Source organism: Centruroides sculpturatus, unplaced genomic scaffold (genome assembly GCF_000671375.1).
Source record: "Centruroides sculpturatus isolate CEXI.00-Female unplaced genomic scaffold, Cexi_2.0 scaffold328, whole genome shotgun sequence".
Classification (NCBI taxonomy): Eukaryota; Metazoa; Arthropoda; class Arachnida; order Scorpiones; family Buthidae; genus Centruroides; species Centruroides sculpturatus.
The window spans coordinates 159,779-183,231 of NW_019384678.1; the positions used below are offsets into that span (position 1 = coordinate 159,779).

The following is a 23,453-nucleotide window of genomic DNA, read 5'->3' on the forward strand; positions in this document are numbered from 1 at the left end:
CATGACCCTTATTGTTACAAAGTCTCTGCTTTTCGATCTCTGGTAAAAAGGGCCCACACATTGTTCAGAGCATAGTGGAAAGGAAAATGAATTGTCATGGATCAAGAACCTAGCAACACAACATGGATACCCAAACCTCTTTGGTCAAACATCTCATAAAACAATATGTAAATAAGAGGGAGAAGACCATTCTACAATACAAACGAATGAAAGTTATCACATACAATGAAACACTTTCTAATATATATAGAGAAATTGCAAGGACCACTACAGTGCACGTAACATATCGACACTCTCCAACAATTTTCTCTCTCATCAGAAATAATAAAAACTGTATAATGACTCATACTCTCCAGGAGTTTATGCAGTACCTCTTCACTACAACCGAGTTAACCACTCATTAACATACACTGGAGCAATGGTAAAAGGTCTTGCCATGAGGATGAAAGAACATGAATATTCCATAAGGAAAAAGCTGACTACTATGGCATTAGCGATGTATGCGAGTAATGAGGAAATCCACAATGAATACAAAACATTAAATTGTTACAGAGTGTTGAATAAGGCATAACTCAAATACCTCAAATTGCTTGAGATCTATCAGGCAATTAAACAGGGAGTTGCTATTAACTTCAAGGAAACGGACACGCTATCCATGGCATGGCACACCATGTTTGAACTAGATTCACCGACAGAAACTCGCATTAAGGATAATTTAAATTACGGAGGATATTTGCATCATAACAATTTACATGAAATTAATTGATTTTTATTAAGATATAATTTAAATATTTTACATAGTTTGAAATTATATCCCGAACATTACATAAATTTTGACACAACGTATTCAAATTATGTAATCAATTTGAACTTTTGAAAAAATGTTCTATTTTACTAGCCGTTTATTTGATATTGTTGAGACTTGAAGATGTCTATTTCACATACAAAAACGTTAGTAAGGATCTTTCTTTTTTTGTGACATGAACTGGTGATGGTTTGGTGAGTGGTATATTTTTGCTAATTATTAGGATTGTTTGAAAACTCTAAAGAAATGTATTGTTGTTGGTAATACATATGTGTACTAGCTTTTGTCAAAACTGAAATTAGGAAGTGGATGAAAATCCACTATATTGTAAAAGTATCGTTACAAAATTTTATCTGGACAGACAAACAGTATGTTAATAACAAGCAAATAAAAAGAACTATAATTAAGTAAAGGTGAACAAATCAAAGGGTTTACCATCAGTTTGAGTTTCTTCCTGTTCTACAGAATCAACTAATTGTTCAACAACTATTTAAAAAGAAAAAAAAAATGTTAGTATTAAATAAAGCATGCACATTTTTAAGGATGATTATTAAAATTAAAAGTATCTTATTAATTTCAATGTTAAAAAAATCTTTACAACACAGAGTTCTAAAGATATAGAGACATATAAAGGTATTTTTTAATGCATTTCATTCATGTATGTAAAAAAACTAATTTGAAAAGTAAAATCTTGTTTTAATGGATTACTTGGGCTGCCAAAAATCGTCTGTTGTTCTGTGAATCCTTTATATTAGAAGCAATGGATTTCTGGCACACCTAGAAAAATATCCATTGTCCAAAAAACATTTTCAGTTTTTAACCTCATACATATAAGAAATACCAATACTTGAAATTATTTAGTCTCTTGAGATCTCTATTCTTTATTGTAAAAAACATTGTTACAAAATTGTAAATTATGCCATGTACATGTGTGTCAAAGCCAACAGAAATTATATACTGTAAGTATAAAAAAAAATTATGTATGCTAATTAGCAATTCACTTGGACTTCACAATTTGTCAAAAAATTTGTCCATCTTGGTTTGTTTTGATGCCACTTTTCTGCTTAATGAATACAACAATCCCTTGATGTTAGCAATGCTATGTACAGCTTGTCTGTTATTGCCGAAATTCATCGGGAAGGTCTTCACAATTTGGAAATACTCAATTTTCTTGCTAAATTTTGGCACTACACTTGGACCAGCATCAGAATGTTCGTTAAATAGCTCCTCCTCGATCGTATCAGCTGCTGACTCTCTCTGTACAATTCTTCAATTGTACATATCTCAGATGTAACAAATACATCATCAAACTACAAATTCCCAGAAACATCCAAATACAGGCATACCTCGACTTACGTCGTTTCGAGTTACGTCGTTTGTCAAAAAAGTATATGGAAAAATAAAAATCAAGTTTAAGTCATTTTATTCGACTTTACGTCTGTCCGCCACAAATATTGAAGTCGTAATATCACTAGAAAAACGTTTAAAGCACATAAAATCATATTAAAATATATACTAGTATGTTCTGTATTTACAGTACATGCATTTGTAAATTTAGAATACTTTTTTCTGTACTATAATAAAAACTAAAATTTATTTGTTTGTAAGCTTAAAATAGATTTTTATTAACCATATATTATTAAAAATGCATTTATAAATAAAATACAAAACCAGGAATGGTAATTTATGGTTTAGCCTAGTGACAAGTAGATTCGGAGACAAGTAAATTCGACTTACGTCGTTTTTCGACTTACGTCGTTCTCCTGGAACCAATTACCGACGTAAGGCGAGGTATACCTGTATTAACTAAACATTGAAAAAATGTGAAGTTTATAATACATGGTGCTAGAAATATTTGTTATTCCAAGTTATGGATCTGATAAAGAGAGGTAAAATTATATTGCTTTAGCAGGACCTGTAAAAAATATCTGTTATTCTGAGGAATACATTGTTCCATGATCTGTTAAAACAAGATTCTACTGTATCAATATTTTTGTATGCTACAATGTTGCCAGGTCTGGTTTTGGTCTTCTAATTTAGTCAGTTTCAAAAAAAATATTCATTGCATTCTACTTTTCTCCAATAGTTTATACCAATGGTCTTCAAATTTTGTCAATTTAAGGAACCCTTATGAGTATAAAATTATTTCGCGGAACCAGGGATAATAAACAATAGAATATTCACAATCTAGTTAGTACATATAAAGAGAAACGTTTTAATATTCTTTTATTATATTATAATAGAAGTTAAAAAAGTATTACAAAATAAAGTTAATATGTACAAGCTCATCACAGTCATTAAAATTTTCAATTTTAATGACTGTGATGAGCTTGCTTTGTTTTGCACAAAACTTTAAAGTCAGGTTTAATTGTTGTTATTTGTAAATGCATTTCATGTTCAGCGTCCAATTTATTTCTGTAGTTTGTTTTTGTTCCAACATCTGTTGAAATTGACTTTTCACACAAATATGTCATAACAAAGGACATTAAGGCTTTTATAGCTTTTGCAGAAATTCCGTGTAAATTTTTAACCAAAAATCTTTGAATGAGAAGATCTTGTATTTGCATTTTAACGTAGAATCTGTTGATAGTTCAATCAGTTGTTCCTGTACTGTCAGTAATAAATTCTGATTATTATTGAAATTTTGAAATGGATTTTTAATCCAATCAAGTGACTCTTCTTGCTGGGATAAATAATCCCTGATAGTAGTTTTACGTTGTAAAATATGCTTCTGAATTATGACTTTAACATCTTTATTCAAATTTATTTCATTTTCGATTAGAAAATCATTTACCTTTTCAAAATATTGCATACTAGCAGGTGGGCCTGGCGTTGCTCGGGCAAAAGTAATGATAACTAAGATAAAGATTATTACGTTAAAGTCAACCTTACCCGTTTTCACAGAATGCAAGAATTGGGTCCCCTTATTTCCAGACTAATTAGAGAATTTTTAGATGGGTTTAAAAATATGTTCGATTTCCCGCAAAAACAAAAAAAACTGCATCTGCGTATCGCACGTCGCTTTCTGTTAACAATTCCATTGTTACGTAACATTTCCATTGTTGACACTTCCATTGTTACTTAGCACTTCCATTGTTACTTAACACTTCCATTGTTGATGGAAGTGTTAAGCCTTAATCCTGTCCCTCTCCCCCATGGGGAGGAATTTCGAAAAATCCCTTCTTAGTGTGCGTTCTCCTAACATACCCTAACTGTGTACCAAATTTCAACTTTCAACTCCTAACCGTTTGGGCTCGTATCCATAATGTATATAGAAGTTTTAATCCTGTCTCTCTCCCCGGGGGGAATTTTGAAAAATCCCTTCTTAGTGTGTGTTTTCGTGATGTACCCTAACTGTGTACCAAATTTCAACTTTCAACTCCTAACCGTTTGGGCTCTGCGCTGATTATTATTATTATTATCAACCCGTCTCGATTATATATTAGATTATTATTTTTCACATAAGATTCCCACAAATCTAATTTTAAAATTGAAGCATTGATTTCATTGTTCAGTTTAATAATATTAACTTTAAGGCCTTGAAGAGATGTATTAAATTCATTTTAAGTTGTAAATATATCTACCAAATATGCCAATAGCTGTAACCATATTTCATCATTTAAAATTTGAGCATATTTATGTTTTTGATCACTTAAAAAAAATTCTAATTTCATCTTTTAATTTGAATCGATTTAAGATTTTACCACATGATAACCATTGCATTTCCACATGTAACAGCAAGGTTTTATGTGTGCTAGATAGTTCTTCACATAATAAACTAAATAATCTTGAATTTAATTCTTTTTTTATAAAATTAATTATCTGTACTGCTTCATCCAAAATGTTCTTTAATGTTTTTGGTATTCTTTTTGCTGCTAACTGATGCTGATGAAGACAATAATGAGAATATTCAATATGTGAAGCTATTGCAATAATTTGTGATATAGCTCCTTTTTCTTGGCCTAATAAAGATTTTGCATCATCAGTGCAAATATGTGAATATAAATCCCAGCTCATTTCTTGCATGTATGAATTAACAAGTTTAAAAGTTTCTTCTCCAGTTGTTCTTCCTACAAGTGGTTTACAAAAAAGCATATTTTCTTGGATTGAAGAATTTAAAATGTAATGAACCAATACAATCAAAATAGCTAAGCCAGCAACATCTGTAGATTCATCTAACTGCAACATAAAACAATGCAAAGATGATTTTTAAATGACACAAAAGTTCATGCTCACAGTATTGTGCCATTTCTTTTATTCACTTTCCACTGTAGTATCAGAAAATGGTATGCTATTAATGTCTTTAATAAAATTATCTCCAAGTTTGCAAGAAATTACATCTATAACACAAGGTTTTATTTATTTTTCAGCAATAGTATATGCTTTTCTCTCTCTAGCAATTTGAAAGCTAATTCGAAAAGAAGCCTCAAGAGATGATTTGTTATCAGAAAACATGTATTTAGAAAACGCCTTCTTTTTGCTTATTAGATCTTCATGTTTATGTTGAAAGTATTCAATAGTTTTATTACGTAGATACAGATGATTCAATTCCAAATGTCTTTTTAGTTTGGCTGAATTTAAACTACTGTTACTAACAACGCTTTTGCATTCAACACATAATCCATTCAGTTCATCTTTATTTCCTGTCCAAGTAAACCCAAATGCTAAATAGTTTCCATCATATTTCCACTTTTTCATAGTGCCTTCTGATAGTTTACGTATCTTCATATCAGGTAAATGTTCTTCGATTTCAGAAGATAAATTAGGAGCACTTTTGCCATTTATTGTTGTGGCTGTGACTGGTGTGGTTGGTGTCAAATTAGAGCAGCAAATGAACTGGTCCAGCCATGTTGATATGGTGGTGTCCAAGGCTTCTAAGACTTCTAACGCCCTTCTCTCAATTGCCAACAATACCTGGGGCATTGGGTACAAGGCCGCCAAGCACATCTACCTTGGTGCGATTGAACCCATTTTGTTATATGCTGCCCCAATCTGGGCCGAGGCCACGCAGAAAGTACACATCCAAAAGAAGCTTTCCAAGGCCCAGCGCATCTCTGCACTCAGGATCTGCAGGGCATACAGAACAGCCCCAACCGCTGCCCTCCTTGTTATCGCTGGCCTCCTCCCAGTGCATATCAAGGCCAAAATGGCATCGAACATCTGGACAATTAATAACATATCTGCCAACAACTACTACAATACCACCAGGCACAATGCTGCCCTTTCTGCCCTTCCCGATCATGTCAAGGAAGACATAACATCTTATGGCATTGAGAATAAAGACACTAACCTGAATTCGACCATGGACTATCCTGCCATGAACAGCGATATCACCCTTCATGAAGGGCCATAGGACATTTCAATCTACACGGACGGGTCTAAGAACAAGGGTAATGTGGGTGCTGCTTTTGTTCTCAGCAATCACCACAATGGTGAAACTCACAGGTCGGCCTTCAGGCTGGGGCCTCACTGCTCCGTTCCCCAAGCCGAAATTTTCGCTATCACAAAGGCTATCGACTACATCTACACAGAGTGGTTCCCTGATAACATGACTATTGCCATCTTTTCCGACAGCATTACTGCCATCCGCTCCATTACCAGCAGTAGGAATAGGGGGAATAATGTCCTTCACATCCACAGCCTTCTGTCGTTGAACACCCACAATCACAATGTGCATTTCAAGTGGGTCCGTGGCCACTCGGGGGTTGCTGGCAATGAGGCCGCTGACAGCCTCGCCAAAACCGCTGCTGCCTCTTCTCTACCTCCCAGTTATGAAAAGATTCCACCCTCCAAGATTAAGCAGTGGAACTACGAACTGGCTCTTCAACATTGGCAACATGAATGGGACAACGGCAACACTGGTAGATTGACGCACAAGTTTATTCCCAACATCGCCAACCGCTTACAGTGGAAGCACTTTTCTCCCTCCTTTGCCATGACTCAGCTCATTACTGGTCATGGCAACTTCAATGCCTATTTAAAACGCTTCCGTATCCAAGATGAGGACATCTGCAACTGTGACGGCACCTCTATTCAAGACAGCATCCACTACCTCTTCGATTGTGCATTCTATAACCACAACAGAGACATTCTTATGGGCAGCGTTCTCTACTCTGGTTTCAACTGGCCCTGCCCTCTCAATGCGTTCCTTGATCACAAAGATATTTACCACAAGCTTATGAACTATCTATCAACGACAGCAGCTCTCACCCCAACCAGCAGTCAACAGTAAGTACTTTTGCTAGGATCCTGCACGTTCGGACTTTTAATCAACGTCCTCCTGCACTGTACACTTGAACTGTCTACTTCTGCATTGGATTGGTTAAAAGTTAAATCCTTTCCTCTCGCAGTTTGTCGCGTACCAGTTTGTGTTGTCTCAGTATTTGCTACCGCAATCCCGTGTCTATGTCACTGTGTCTCATTGTCCGCGGACCAATCCACTGTTCAATGTACTCGCGTCTACCTGTATTTTCCTGTTCTGCCAATGCACATTTTCTGTTATCAATATCTGTCGGTTTACTTGTATTGTTTATAAAACCATCGTCACGCAGCTCCTTTGTACATACCTGTTCACTATTGCATTGTTTGTTCCTCTGTTTATTGCATTTTGTATTCTGTTTATCTTCAATAAATGCGATGCAGGCGCCTGGAGATCGCAACTTTACCCTGCCCCATGCTCATCCCCTACTCTTCCCATGTCTCTTCCTTCCTTCCGTTCTTTACCACCTCCAGGTTGTACCTCTGAGTGTTGCCTGGAGGATTTCCCCCTTTTTCAATTTAATGTAATGTAATGTAATATGGCTGTGACTATATTGTTGTCATTTCTTTTTAATTGTCCAGTTTTTAACTTTAAATCCATCTGTAATGGGTTTATTAAAATTATAAAAAATTTTATGATTAAAGCACTAGAATTACAAAAGGCTTACCTTGAACACTTTTATAACAACTATATGTTGCAGAAAAAATAACAGCCAAATTATAAAAGTACAATTTACACACTTTAATTATGGTAAGCAAGTTGAAATGGCCACTATTTGCAGCTGGCACAAATACTCACATTCATATGTGACCAGTTATCAAATGAACATTCACATCAATGATAGTTTGACACTCGAGCAGTGTTCTGCTCCCCACACCCCCACTCACACTACTAATGATGCATCAATGTAGCAGCCAGTGCATAGCCACGAACACTGCTGACTCATTCGGTCAATTCAGAATAATTTATTTTTTATTTTTATTATTTTCATCATTTTAATGAATATTTTATGTATATTTATGGAACCCTTTATCACATTTTGTGGAACCCCAGGATTCCATGGAACACAGTTTGAATAACACTGGTTTATACTATTAGACACTTCCCTAAGATCACATGAATTGCATATGATGCAGTTTGGTAGGTGGATGAAGAAAAGAAAATCAACCTAAACACAGTTAAAACCTAAGTACATAACTGCAATTAGTATGCCCATGCAAATATTCAAAATTTTAAATCAAAACTTAATATTCGATTAAATTTTATTATTTGATAAATGTTTGAACTTTCTCTCTTTTTTCAGTGTTGGAACCAAGTGTGGAAAAAGTTTACTTGCCGATATTCAAAGTTGATGTTGATGATAGTCTGCGTAATAATGGTGTGCACTGGAGATATTATTTCAGACCATAAATAATTGGATATAGCTTTTTAAAAATTATTTAACCATTGCTAAAATTTATGTCCACGATTGAAAACTATACACATTTCTGCATTATAAATTTTTTTGCTTTTTGAAAAAATTAAAGCTGTAGCATTAAAATAAAATTTTTTAACTTAAGGCAGTATAATTAATAATTAACATCGCCAGGAGTGGAAAAAAGTTTTATCTTCAGTAATACTGCAACCTGGATTTTTTGCATTATTTATAATTATTCAAATTTAATTCAAAATGAAAAATGATATTTACACAGACTTGCTTAATATTTATTTGAAGGGAAGTTGACAAAATAAACAGTTTTTGTAATAAGAAACATGATAACCAGACACATTAACACTCAGGAAAGCAAACCAGTAATTGCTGGTGCAATTACTGGTTTGCTTTCCTGTTTTCATATACAGTATAACCTCTGAATAGTGAAACTGAGAAGTTTGTCGGCTGTTTAGAGGTGTCCACTATCAGGAGGTACATGCTGGAAGCTATACTGTATTTTAATGTGATCACCATATAGTGAAGAATATGATATATTACAAAAACATCAAATTTGCATTAGGAAAAAAGAAAAATGAAACTTATGAACAGAATGGCGGACAAAGGTCAGTTTAGGTGGTAAGAGTTCAAATATTGAGTACCTATGTGACAGCATCCAGTGACTGCAGGTGGAAAGAATCATTGTATGTGCTTCCAGCTTATGAGTGACATCTGTCTGGAATGGATGATTGTTGTTCACAAATGACAGTGAGATGACTTTGTCAAATGCTTACCATGGAAAACAATTTTCTACATTGTTTTACAGAAACTTCTTATAGGAAAAAGTGTGTCTTTTACCTATAGGAAGCTTTGGTAAAACAATATTTATAAGAAATGTCATCAGTTTGGTGAATTTCATTGTTTGTACCATGAAATAAAAGACAATCCAGCTTTCTTCTTTAGAAGTGTGAGCAGTGGAAGCGTACCTGCTTGGTAGCAGCTTCCTACATGTGCATGTAGAAGCATCAATCTGGTGGTTGCTGAACCATTGCTAAACGCAATTACTCCAAACATGCACATTTGCTTGTATCGGTTTGCCCACTCTACTTGATAGCATGTTCACACCTGCTGTTGCTGCCACATAGATGTACCCTGAAGAAGGCAATTTGCTAATCATTTAAAGGAATGGAAATGTTTTCAATATATTTGCTTTTGTAATGTCATTTACAATCTAAGCAACTGATAAAAATTGATATAGTGATTTGTCTGCTTTGTAGTTGTAATTTTTTGAATAAAATAAATAAGACCTACTTGAACCTTTAACCGATGTGTATAGAAATTAATCTTTCCAATACGAACGCTTTCTTAACCCCTTGGAAAGGGGTTAAGAAAAATTATTTATATTAATGATGTCTCCAAAGTTCAATGAAGTTTTCGCAGAAAAATACCTTATCAGAAATCGCGGCTGTCGTTTGGTGCGCTGCTCTGCTATGAAAACAAACTTAAGCAATGGCAACGTCGAACAGTGCACACTTGGTAAGTAATCCTACAATTTTTTGTTTATAGCATAGTTTATACGGATTATTCCCAAAAAAATATACGTATTTTGGAAATGTTGAGTCGAATTAGTCTAGGAATCGATTAATTCTATGGAAAAAAACCTTTCAAACAGCCATAATCCGTAAAGTGCATACGTGCCGAGCTGTGATTGGCAAGGACTCATACAAAATTGATTCATAAAGAATGGAACGTATCTACCGTCTTATAGGGGGGTCGATTGTACTTATTTGCTAGCATAAACTAAAAATAAATAAAATCACAGTGTTTTCCTTTTTTGTGATATGTTAGATGTGTGAGGTCAGCTCATTGGGATGGGGTGTTTTTGACAGCCAAGCGGTCATTACTGTCTTATGGGAGCAGAATGACTCACTGAGACAGGTTTACCATATAAAACCGTTTAATAATATACATAAATTATTCTTACAACAATTCAACATGTCAGGCGAAAGCCTATCCAATATACTATCACAGTTCCAATAAAACCAGAAAAGTTTGACAGTTCGATCGGTCCTTGGGTGTTTTCGACATGCTGAACGCAGAGAATGATGGTCCTGGGGCACACACCAGCACTAGTAGAGATGTCCTCGGTGGACGAGTCGAACCTTGATGATTCTGGACATGACCTCGGCAATTTGGGACGTGACGGGTTGGCGAAACCACCTCCAAAGGCGTCGAAAGAGCCTTCGTCGTGTCTCTTTCGTAAGCACCAAATCCCAGCAGGTGAGCACTATGCCCCAAAACCCAAGATCTTGTAAAGTTTCCGAAAACGCGGTTTTATCAATTTTTCTACCACAGTCGCCTCTCCATTGGTCTCCCCTCGTCACATGGCAACAATTCAAAACCCAACGAAGGGTGCGGGAGAGGTCAACATTGCGTCGGAACACAACTCCTCTCCAACCTCATATTCCTCGACTTTACTCTATCTATTGTTTAAAATCTTTTAACAAGACAAAAGGTTCATTGTTTAAATCCAATCTTTAAGTTTACTCTTTCGCGCTACGAAACTTGACTGATTCAAAAAGTCGTTAATTGCCTCCCTTTGGACCCTGTTTGGGTCTTCACAGATGTTTTTAATGCCATTTTATAAAAACATGCATTTCCCAATTTATTTGACAATAAGCACCTTAAAATGAAGGTATACAGGTAGTTCCTGACTTATGATGGATTTCTGTCTAAACTTTCTATCGTAAGTCCAGTCAACCAAATTCAAAAGAATCAAAAATCATACTGAGTGAATGGTGTAATTTGTGCATGGAGTGGATTTTGTTTTTAATTTGTTTTATTTAATTCATTATTATTTCACTTTAACCTTCTTTAAAATTGATAGTAGTATAATAATTCCAAACTAAGCAAATCCACATTTCATTTTTGCTTTTTGGCATGATGTGGATTCAAGTTAAACACAAATAAATTTGTTGAATGAAAAGCAACTGCAACTGACTTTTTGGACTCACATGATTTCTTTTAATACACTAAATTTGACCATCACAACTACAATGTTTCAAGTCAATAGTTGTCTAAGTAGGAGACTGACTGTGTGTGAAGTTTATAAAATAAAAAAAAAAGTATGAAGTAACTCAATAAAGCATTAATATACAAGGTGTTTCAAAAAGAATGCAGAACTTACATGCATATACATTTTATGGCATAATATTTATTAGGTAGCAGCACTCAAGGTTAACATCCTATAGTCATTAAAATGACCTTGTCATGTGCTAGTCAAACTTATGTGAGAATTACATTCATGAAAAATTGGTGTTTAATATGCAATTTCCCATCATTGTGTGATGAGCTTTCTTTTATGTTACAACTGTAACTGGTGAAGTTTAACATGACTGCATTCAACCTTTTATTGCACTATTGGATGTGAATGAGAGAGACTGTTTCAACAAGATGGTATGACTGCCCAAACTACAAATGAAATAATGGTCACACTGAAGAAATTTTTTGATCATCATTTGATTTTAAAAAAATTGTGGCCCGCAAGGTCCACAGACTTTTACCTTTAAAGATATTTGAAACATGTAGTTTTTCAAAACAATACTTACACAAGACGGCTGAAAATATGACAAAGCAGCTTCAAACCCACATCCAAGTTGCAGGAAATCATTTTCAACTTCTGTTGTAAAGGTACTGTGCATAGATATCTCATGTGCATCTTTTGTAAGTTGTCTGTTGTCAAATTTAAACACAAAAACTCAATAGAGGATTGCATCCTTTTTGAAATACCCATACTGTAGTTTTTTGTTTTAATGTAGTAATTTTGCAAATACACAAATTGAAACAGGTTTTATTGTCAAATGTTATATCAATTTAATCAACTAAAATTTTTCAGAAAATATATAAAAATTTTTCAATTTTTTAAAGTTCAATTTAGAAAAATAAAAAATTATTATTTATTAAAATATTGGTATCAAAAGTATGAAGAAAATTTCCATTCATTAAAGTTGGTCTTTCACTTATAAAGTTTATTTGTTTATACTAAAATTAATGTAACTCTGCTAAAAAATAATAAGTACAAAAAAAATCACAAATACATAATCATCGCAATTTGATAATTATTAATTTTTAAATAATTTAAATTAGTCTAATTACTAATAAATTAAAAGTATATTTTTTTTAGACATTATATAACTTATATATAGATGAATGATAATTACCACTGGTTGTTATTAATTTGTTTTCCACTGAACTAGTAATTCTTTCAAGCACTAAAAAAACAATGACAATAGTAAATTACATATTTAACAATTAGTTAAGTGAATTATAAGAAAATGTAAATATGATCAACTGAAAATGCAAAACAAATTAAATTTAATTTTTGCTTCTGAAAAAATTATTTTATTCGTGTCTGATAACGAAATATTCAGAAAGCAAGAAGAAAAACTATTTATTTATCTACTTTTGTTACTCAATATTTTAAATGTAATCTAATGACATGATTATTTCTTACACAGTATTATGAAATTTTATACTAAAATTAAATGTGAATTTCAGTATTAACTTATAAAAATGAATATAAAATTTACAAATATGAATATTAAGTTTTTATTCACTTTTTTAAATTAATAATTATCACTAGACTCTAAGTAGATAAATGTGTATAAATTAATGATATTTGGATTATAAAATATACTGAAAATTGCTTTTGGATGCAAGAAAGGAAATATTTATATTTTAAAGAAAATTTTGAGAGAAACATTAAACCTAGATTCTAAGATAAGACAATTTATGATCCAAGTCAATAGATACACTGCCAGAAATAGAAATCCCAACACCAAAGAGAAATTATATTAGGTTGCAGCAGTTGATAACACGGCACTTGACTACTGTTTCCAACCTATGTGTAATCAGACCGAGGCTAACCTCACTCTTCTGGTCGACAAACTTTTACTCGGTCACATCTTCACCGCACACTTTACGTCTCGAGTTCAACATATAGTTGTAAATTTTGTATATAGACATGGAAATAAATACTCGGCAACTGCGCAGAAAACATATCATGTTGTTTGTCCAGCATTGGATGTGATTGAATTGATTCATATACTAGATCAATCCCAAAAAGAGGCACACTATAATAGGCACCTGAAGATAAACAAAAATTATACAGAATATTTATCTATATGATTTATTACAGTGATATCAGTTTCAAGAGCACAACTCACAGAATGTACAATGCAACAGCAAATGCAAATTAGAAGTTTCCAAAAGATGTGTGGAACTATTTATAAGCACTGGCACCACTGTGAAAAAGCTGTGGTGATATTAACTACAATGTACAGAATACCACCAAAGTGACAATAAATTGCATATCATCCATTAATTCAGTTTGAACAAAGCTATGTAGTAGGCCATGAAAGGATAAATTTTCATTCATGAGATCATGAAAAAAGTGAGTCATGTCCACCATGTACAACTGTTGATAGCAATGGTCCTTAACAAGCATTACTATCAAAAGACTGAAATCTGGATCTTTCCAGGTTTCTGGAGAGAAAGAAGATTGTCATATATACAGGATGTCCCTGGAGGATCGGAGAGCATCTGTGGTGGAAATTCAAGCAGCATTGACACCCTGTATTAACACAAGAATTGTTCAGAACCATCTACTGGAAAGTGCTCCAGATGTCCTGGCATCTGCTCCAGATGTCCTGTGGCATGTTTGCCACTCATTCCTACCCCACTGTTGAATGTGTCATCAATGGTGTCACACAAGAGCCCATTGAAAGGCAGAATGGAATTCTACGGTATTTATAAAAGAGAGACTTTTCTGCCTTGGTACTGGTGGAATTACACAATCAGGAGGAAGCCTGAAAAATGTTGGCAAGTAGTATCCATCGTCAACATACTAGTCCAACCCTATGCATTATGGGTCCGAAAAGATATTTTTAATGATATCTCTAGTGGTTATACACCACAATACCAAATGTTTACATCAGAATGGCAACTGAACCCATTGTTCTGCCATTCATAAACAGTATTGAGGAGAGACTTTTCAACAGGACTGTTTCAGCTTATTCTCTTACTGTGGATGCAACCCAATATGCTCTTTGAGATGTCAATGTGTTATCCTGGGTAGCAAGGTCACCAGATCTTTCATCAATAGTGTGTGTGTGGGACATGATTGGATCTGCAACCAGCAACAAGCATTGCCAGTCTGACTCTACAGGTGCAGCAAGTGCAAGATGCCATCCCACAGGATGACATCCAATACCTCTATGATTAGATGTATGCTCAAGCAGATGCCTGCATTCAAATTGGCAGTAACTACAGAGAATACTGAAATGGACAATATTTAACTTTCATATGATGCTGCACTCACATTTTGTGAGCTATACTCTCAAAGCTCATATCAATGTAATAAATCATATAGATTATTGTATTTTCTATGTAATTTTCACTCACCTAGTATAACTTCTTAATGTTGGGATTTTCATTTCTGGCAGTGTACTTTTGTGTATTAACAAATAACTGCAATGATACTAGATAAAGATATACTTGGATTTTTAACTTATATATACGACACAAGAATCCTATTCTTTCATTTTTATTTAACAGATCACAAAATTATCTCAAATGTACATTCTGGTCCATATTTTTTCAAATTTCTAATTTCTAAATATTATTTGAATCCAAAGTATTACTATCATCAAATATTTGTATACATTTATTGTGATTAAACCTTTCAATAAAAATACATTAAAATGATATTTCATAGAAAAATGAATAAATCTGGTAAAACATTTGAATGGCTTTAGAGATGAACATTGCTAATCTCTCTCTCTTTAAGCTATGAAAAAAGTTAAAATAATTCATAATGGCAAGTTGAGATTTTTCTTAGTTAAATTTATGTAAATTAAACAATTTCAAAAAAAAAAGTTTTATTGATAAACAAACTTTGTAGAACATTTTTGATAATGTCTATTTTTTATGTAAAATCTGATTTTATTCACAATCATTCTATCACTTAATCAAAAAATTTTTAAATGATCATAGGAAATTTATATCAAAATTTTCATACAGTGGAATCCCATTTATCTGAATTATAAAACATAATCTCTGTCTCAGAAGTATAAAAGATAGACATACAGAAAACCTATAAATGAAAAAATAAATAAAAAACCAAATAACTCCTATGTGCATTCTTGCTTGAGCTTGCAAGAATATACTTCTTTAAAAATGTTAAATCTAAAAATAAAATATCTCTAGAGTATTAACAAGTAATATTATACACTTTACATCTGATTTCGAGCAATTTTTCAAGGCAAACAAATGAATACTAGACCTTTATTTTAACTTTTTCCAAATATTCCATTTTCAACAATTCCAAATGCATTTCATTAGTTTTAACTGGCCTCATCAGTGGATGCATTCATTTGCCAACTGTTGTTCCTTTATACTGGACTATTTCGTCCCAGCATGCAACTGCAGTCATACCCATATTTAAATTAATTACATTTGCATAATTTTTTTAATACAAAAATGTTCAATGAGTCTTCTTTTGAACAAATTTTTAGCCTTGTATAATACTTTAACATTAGATAACATTATTTCAAATAATTTTACAATTAAAACTATTACAGTGCTGGTACCACGATGATTCTTGTCTTTTTTAAACAGATTGCCGCCTCATGCTCCTTTAACCTTTTTTCCAATCTTCTTCCTGTTTCTCGTATGTAAAACTTCAGGCTAGTACACGTACATAATATTTTATAAATGACTCCTGCAACTTCAAATTGTTTTCCTAGTATTCTTTGGTCTTCTTTATTTATAATATTAATTACAGTAGTGGCCAAATGTAGAGCTACCATTGACTTATGTTTTAAAAATGTGACCTCTGTTTTGTTCACCACCTACTACATAATTAATATTGTGATAGTTGAAAAGATCACAAAAAATAGTCAAAATACTCAATTAACTCAAACAAATTTTAATTTAAATCTAATTTACAAATGAAAAAAATGAAGTTTTTATACTTAATAAAACACTTAACACCTTATAACACTGAGAATATTTATTAAATCACAAACGTTTTCAGCCTAATGGAATAGGCCGTCATCAGGTGACTGGCTATCAAACGAATTTGAAAATTGTGTTAAAATGGAACTTTCGAACATTATAAATTCAAAATTAAAATGAAAAATAAATTAGCCAACCAAAATACAAAATAACTATACTAAATACATTAAAGCTATATTAATATAAATAATAAAATAAGGGGATATAAAAAGAAAAATAAAAGATTAAATGCATAAAAATATACACAAAAAGCATCACATTATAAAGGGCAGATAGGAACTAAGAATTTGTGTGTTCTAACTTTTCTTATAAAAGAAAAGTCTTCCATCAGGATTTTTTCTGATGGAAGACTGTTCTTAAGGATCGCACCTGCAGAATGAAGAATATTGAAATAGAACAGCTAAAATGTGCAAAACAGTGATTGAGTGACAATGAATTGGTCCTAACATGAGCTGACAAAAGTAAACATATGGTTATAATGAAAAGAAAAAGCTATAACAAAGCCTTGGAAGAATACATTAGAAGAACAGAATGTGAGCAGGTAAATAAAAACATTGTCACAAACGTGCACAGAAGAGTAAAAAAACTTGAACAAGCTCCATTAAGCTCTGCATTAACATTTCTTAAATGATCTCATAACCTGAAGCCAGCAATTCCAAGGACTGCCTTTGCAAAAATACATAAGGAAGGCAAAGAAGTCAGACCTGTGGTGGAGAAATGCAGAAAGCCCACATATATTTTGGAAAAATGTTTACATAGATTCATTTCAGATCAGTTATGTAACATTAATCTTGTTGCACATAACCCGACCAATGTAGTTAAGGAGTTACAAGAGTAAAGTTTAATTGATGATGATGAAAAAGTTGTGTCCGTTATGGATTTTGAAAGCCTGTATCCATTGGTAAAGATAGAATCCTGTTACAAAGCTTTAATCGAATTTATGCTCCACATAAAACCAAAAGTTGGTGCATTTAAGAATGATTTGAAGGAATTAGCCAAGTTAGTATGTTATAAGTCCTTCTTCAGCTATGATAAGCAGGTATACAGACAGAAGAAAGGCGTACCTATGGGAAGCCCAATGTCAGGGTTGTTATGCGAACTGGTTTTACGCAACTTAGAAAAGCACGTTGTTAATAGCTTCAAAAAGGATATTGTATTTTACAAAAGATATGTGGACGACGTGTGCGTTATCTGGAGAAATGGCGAAAGAATACACGAGTTCATACAGGCTATTAACAACACCAACAATGATGGTTTAAAACTGAAACTAGAACAGAAGAGTCACAAACAAATTCATTTTCTGGATATTGACATACAATTAAAAGGAGATTGCATAACAATGGGCATTTACATAGAAACAATGCACAGTCCTCTCTACATACCAGCTAACTCGAATGACCTGTATGGATACAAAATGTCAGCATTTTGTGCACTCATTAGGAGAGCGTTTACATATTGCTCTAGTGTACTAGACAGGATTAAGGAGATTGACAGAATCAAAAAAGTAGCTTCAAAATTGGGTTACCGTAAAAATACAATTGAAGGATTAATTAAAAGTTATGAAAGAGGCAAAAGGTTAAGAACCCAAACAGATCAATTTAAGATCACCAAATTCACATATAATAAAAACTTCAGAGACATCATGAAGCAAGTTTCAGACAAAAAATACTCCAAAACTGTTTACAAAAAAGGTCCTAATTTGTATAGTATTCTCAGAAACAATAAAAACAAGATTAAGAAAGAAGAAACAGTGGGCGTGTATAAAATTCCCTTTGAAAACCAACAGCTAGGAATTATGAAGGACTATATTGGAGTCACTAGACGGAATTTGGCTATTAGGCTTAAAGAACACAGATATGACATTAACAAAGGACACTGTACCACGGTTTTGTCAAGTATGACGCAAGTAAAGGNCTTTGAAAACCAACAGCTAGGAATTATGAAGGACTATATTGGAGTCACTAGACGGAATTTGGCTATTAGGCTTAAAGAACACAGATATGACATTAACAAAGGACACTGTACCACGGTTTTGTCAAGTATGACACAAGTAAAGGCTTCATTAGATAAATGGAATGAAGCATCTATTCTCAAGACTGTGCAGACCCCATTGTTCAATTTGCAACATGAAAAGATTGAAATCTATAACAGTAAATTAAGAGATGGCTGTATCAATGCAAGGGATGCTGATGGTTTAGCTTCGGCATGGAAGTTCTTTATAAAACAAAAGTTAAAACACACAAATTCTTAGTTCCTATCTGCCCTTTATAATGTGATGATTTTTGTGTATATTTTTATGCATTTAATCTTTTATTTTTCTTTTTATATTGCCTTATTTTATTATTTATATTAATATAGCTTCAATGTATTTAGTATAGTTATTAGTATTTTGTATTTTGGTTGGCTAATTTATTTTTCATTTTAATTTTGAATTTATAATGTTCGAAAGTTCCATTTTAACACAATTTTCAAATTCGTTTGATAACCAGTCACCTGATGATGGCCTATTCCATTAGGCTAAAAACGTTTGTGATTTAATAGATATTCTCAGCGTTATAAGGTGTTAAGTGTTTTATTAAGTGTTTTAAAAAGAAGCTGAGTATATACTAATATTTTGTCCTAAAAATACTGGACAAATCTGCATACTTCCTTTGGTAGCTCTACTTTTGTCACAGTGTAAAATATAAAAACTTTGTTTTTTTCTTTTGTAAATCAGATTTAAAATATAATCTGTTTGAGTTAATTGAATATTTTGACTATTTTTTTTTTTGGTGCTCTTTTCAACTATCACAATATTATTATGTAGTAGGTGGTGAACAAAATAGAGGTCGCATTTTTAAAACATATGTCAAGTGTAGCTCTACTTTTGGCCACTACTGTATATCCATTAACCTATTTTTTTGTTTTGCTACTATACGAATAGAGAATTTATTAAATTCTGGTTTATATTTTTCAAATAAATGATTTATATATGGAAAATTAATATATAGTGTGTCGGTCTTTTCATTTTTAACATTATATCTATGATTTATATAATATTCACCACTTACATATGATATTCTTCGAATAGTTAGTTAATAAATATTTTTTAAAAAGTTGCTTTGTTTCTATTTCAATGTCTTCCTGTAATTTAATTTGAATTTATAATTAAGGATATAATTGTTTTGTACGAATCGGCATTGAATGCATAATTGTTATGCATTCAATGGGAGTGTTTTTTGAGTTTACTTAATATCTTGCTGAATCTTTTCTAATCTTTTAAGATTTTCAATTATAAAAAATTGCTACTTTCTCATTGAATAAAAATGCTATTCTTCTCATTCTAGTCAATGTGTTAAATAAGTTAAATAAGTCAATAAGTTTATCATTTGTAACTTTGTGAGTTATTATTCACTTGATACCCATAGCTACTATTGCTTTGCTAAGTTACAGTCACCTTCAACATTATGTGAAGTAAAGTAAACACTATGGAAATGATATCTAAAAGAAAGAGCATGGTTGCTACAATGGCGAAGAAATTAAAAATTTAAAATAAAATATCTACTGTATAAATTGTGTTATTTATGTCGTTAATGAATTTTCTGGATTATCTGGATTTTTGATCATCAGTCCTGTTTGAGCCTGATAAATGGGGTTATACTATAATTCAATAAGTATTCTTTACACTTTTAATTTTCTTAAAAAAATATAAAAACTATTGGCAATTTTCATACTTACCATTACTAACCTCTTCATTTATGATTTCTTGTTTTTCTATTGAACTTTTAACTTGTTCAAGAACTATAGAAAAATAATTAATAATTAAAAATAAACTACAATACTTAACAAACAATAATTATGTCTTTAATACAAAATAGAAAATTTAATTATATTATCTATTTGTATTTCAGGACAGAATACTATATACTTGCATCAGAATATTTTCATTAGCATATTTTATTGAAGAGAAATTTAATCTAGTCAATTTAAAAACTCTCTAAACTAAGAAAAATAATATAAGAAAATTATACTTCTATATAATGAAGCCTGAAATGATTAAAATCAAAGTGTTTTAAAAATAACTGCTTACTTTCAAGGCATACATTTTTCAAAAAAACAAAACAATTCAAAAGATATTAAAACTTAAATATTATAAAATACATTTCATTTCTTTAAAAATTTCAAAATTCTGCACTGAGAAAGCATAATTTTCTTATATTTAATTTAGTGAACAAAGTTTGCCTACTTCCTAAATCTAGATCATTACTGCCAAGTGATCTTCCAAATATTGGGCTGTTTTTGGGTTACATTAATTTGACTAGAAATAATGGATAAGCTGCCATCTTGTATTAGTTTTAATAATTACTAGCAGGTAAGTCCAGCATTACCCAGGCAAAAAATAAGTACAAACATTAAGCTTATTAGATTATTTCGTACAATACTTCTAACCCTTTTATTATATTAGATTATAGTTTTTGATTATATAAGGTTACAAAGATTATCTTACATAAAAGTTTATCACTCCAAATGACCAATCTAACACATTTTAAAAATTCTTTAAGTTTGTGACAGTAGAGGAATAAAATTTTTTAAGATATGTTAGATTGGTCAATTGGTGTGACAAACCCTTACATAAGATAACATTTGTAGTTATATAAATCAAATATAATGATATAACAAATATTAAAACCAAAATCATATAAACAATTTGGATATTTCTGCCTTCCATTGTCATATTTATCACAACACTCAGATAGTATAAAATGGCACAATTTCAGAGTGCAGTGGTTTGGTCATGTTTTTAGAATGAATAAATTCTGTTTGGCATACTACTCCTTTGGACACCAAAACCTGCAGATTGAAAATATTGCCCTTAAAAATAGGCAAAAAATGATTGACTCAGACCTACAACTGAAAAGATTAACTTTCAGCAAAGCAGAAACAATGCCCTACCATAATAGTCTCTAATTGACTATTATGGTAGGGCATTGTACAAAACTACTGTGAATCCAAGGCACCACTCCCTCAATGTGGATTCCTGCCCGTGGTAAGGGGACCTCCCAGAGATGGTTTAGTAACTTTTTTTAACCATCCCTGGGATCTGAACGCCCACCCATGTGTTTGCTGTGCATGGTGTCCTGTATGCTGGAAATGGGGATCTAGGTAGTTGAGGGGCAACATAACGTCCCCAACACACTGCTTTGGCCCTGTTTCAGATAAATGAGAGGCTCAAATCAGGCTCCATTTGAGTCAATTGGCTAGTCGTTGAGTCATTCTTGACCTTGGCCTGGAGTCAACCAATTGATGCAGACCAGGCAGACATGACCCTGCTTGACAGTTTTGTCATGTCAGTCAAGATGTGCTCTTCTCAACAGCATTCTGAAGGTATAGCTCCTGGGAAACCCTGGTATGACAGTCTATGAAAGTACTTCATGTGACGGCATCCCCTTGTTGGGCCCCATAGTGGATAGGTCGGTATCTCTTTGATACCACGTCAGGATGACACCACTGTATCCTTAGGTCAATACAGTGACCACAAGTTTGAGCAAGTGGTTACATACGAGGTTTGGACCCGGAATGGAGTGAACAGAGAGAAGAATGGAAGAAGCTGCACTCAAAGTTGCTTTAAACATAAATAACCGTTTATTTATATGAAATCTAAGTTAGTTATACATCGGAATTTAAGTTGCTACATATCAGTTACATGAATCGCGTTCATTCTATTTCACTTCCTAGTTACAATCAAGTTCGCAATTGGTTTATGCAGAGAGAGAGAGCGTATAATAGTGTATCCGAGCAGGATAAATACCTTATATTATACTGTTGATCGAATAACTGCAATAAAGTCCCACAGTTTGAAGTTAAGTAGGTGAATTGTTGACATCTTCGAGTTCAGTAGGCGAGGAGGAGGTGTTGATTGACGAACACGAACAGTCTCTCGAAGAAAATCTCGGCATGGTGCGCACACAATCAAATAATAACTTCCATCCCGTTACTCATCGTGTCTATCCTTTTTATACAAAGTCCTCTTTTCGGGCCTTTCCCCGATTTCGTCAGGGATGACGATCTCCTTGGACCAATAAGGTGATGGGTACACAATCGTGACACAGAGATGTACTCATATCAACTAGGAACCCAACTCATGGGAATCGAGGGTTAACCAGATTTTATGTTTCCCTTATCTCTTTTAATTTTTTATAACTCGTTCTGTCTCAATAAAGTTGCATCCCAAGTTTAATTAAAATTTTATAAAAAATTTAAAGTCTATAACACGAAATCTCCGAATGAAAATGTAGTTCACTTCATGCCAGCATCTAGAAATTAAAAATATGACACTTCCGTGTTGCAGCGTTATTGACAGCAATTTGTTAAATTTCAGACGTGCTCGCTAGTACTTTCAACACTTTACAACCGTCGTCTTCAGGAGAAATCGAATACCTTTGTTTTCGAATTGACAGCTTTTAACGGACTTTCCAAATTACATAATGCCATTGGATGGAATATAGATCAAATTAATAAAATTGAATAAATAAATATTTTTTTTAAAGAAACCTGCTGTAATAACTTGAATTCCCCAAAACATATAAATATTGATTGATGGTGCCGTGCATAGTAATGGAATAAAATTAGAACACAAAATTATAACTTGGATTGTTTAAATAAAGTTATCCATAGCTGTGGTATTTCCAATGTCGGCGCATTACACGGCAAAGCAGCGGATATATAAAGATTTTCCCATATGAATATTTGCCTACGATCATTGCAATGCTTAAGTAATTTAACATGGTTCCAAAGTGGAAGATAATCTTGTTCTAGCACCTTTTTCGCTAATTCTGTAGCTGGTCTATTATTTCTAATGTCTTCTTGATGTTCGAGGATGCGGGACCGTATCATTCTGGTGGTAGCTCCAATATAGATAATTTCCT

At 32.8% G+C, this 23,453-nt stretch overlaps 1 long non-coding RNA gene across 1 annotated transcript; it reads right to left on the reverse strand.

The window, feature by feature from the left end:
* Nucleotides 1-1,240: 1,240 nt before the first annotated feature.
* LOC111626897 lies at nucleotides 1,241-20,330 on the reverse strand. The gene is made up of 3 exons (XR_002756945.1): nucleotides 20,266-20,330; nucleotides 12,693-12,743; nucleotides 1,241-1,291 (listed from the first exon to the last, which is right to left on the reverse strand). It is a non-coding gene; the product is annotated as an uncharacterized LOC111626897 (long non-coding RNA).
* Between the last annotated feature and the right edge of the window lie 3,123 nt (nucleotides 20,331-23,453).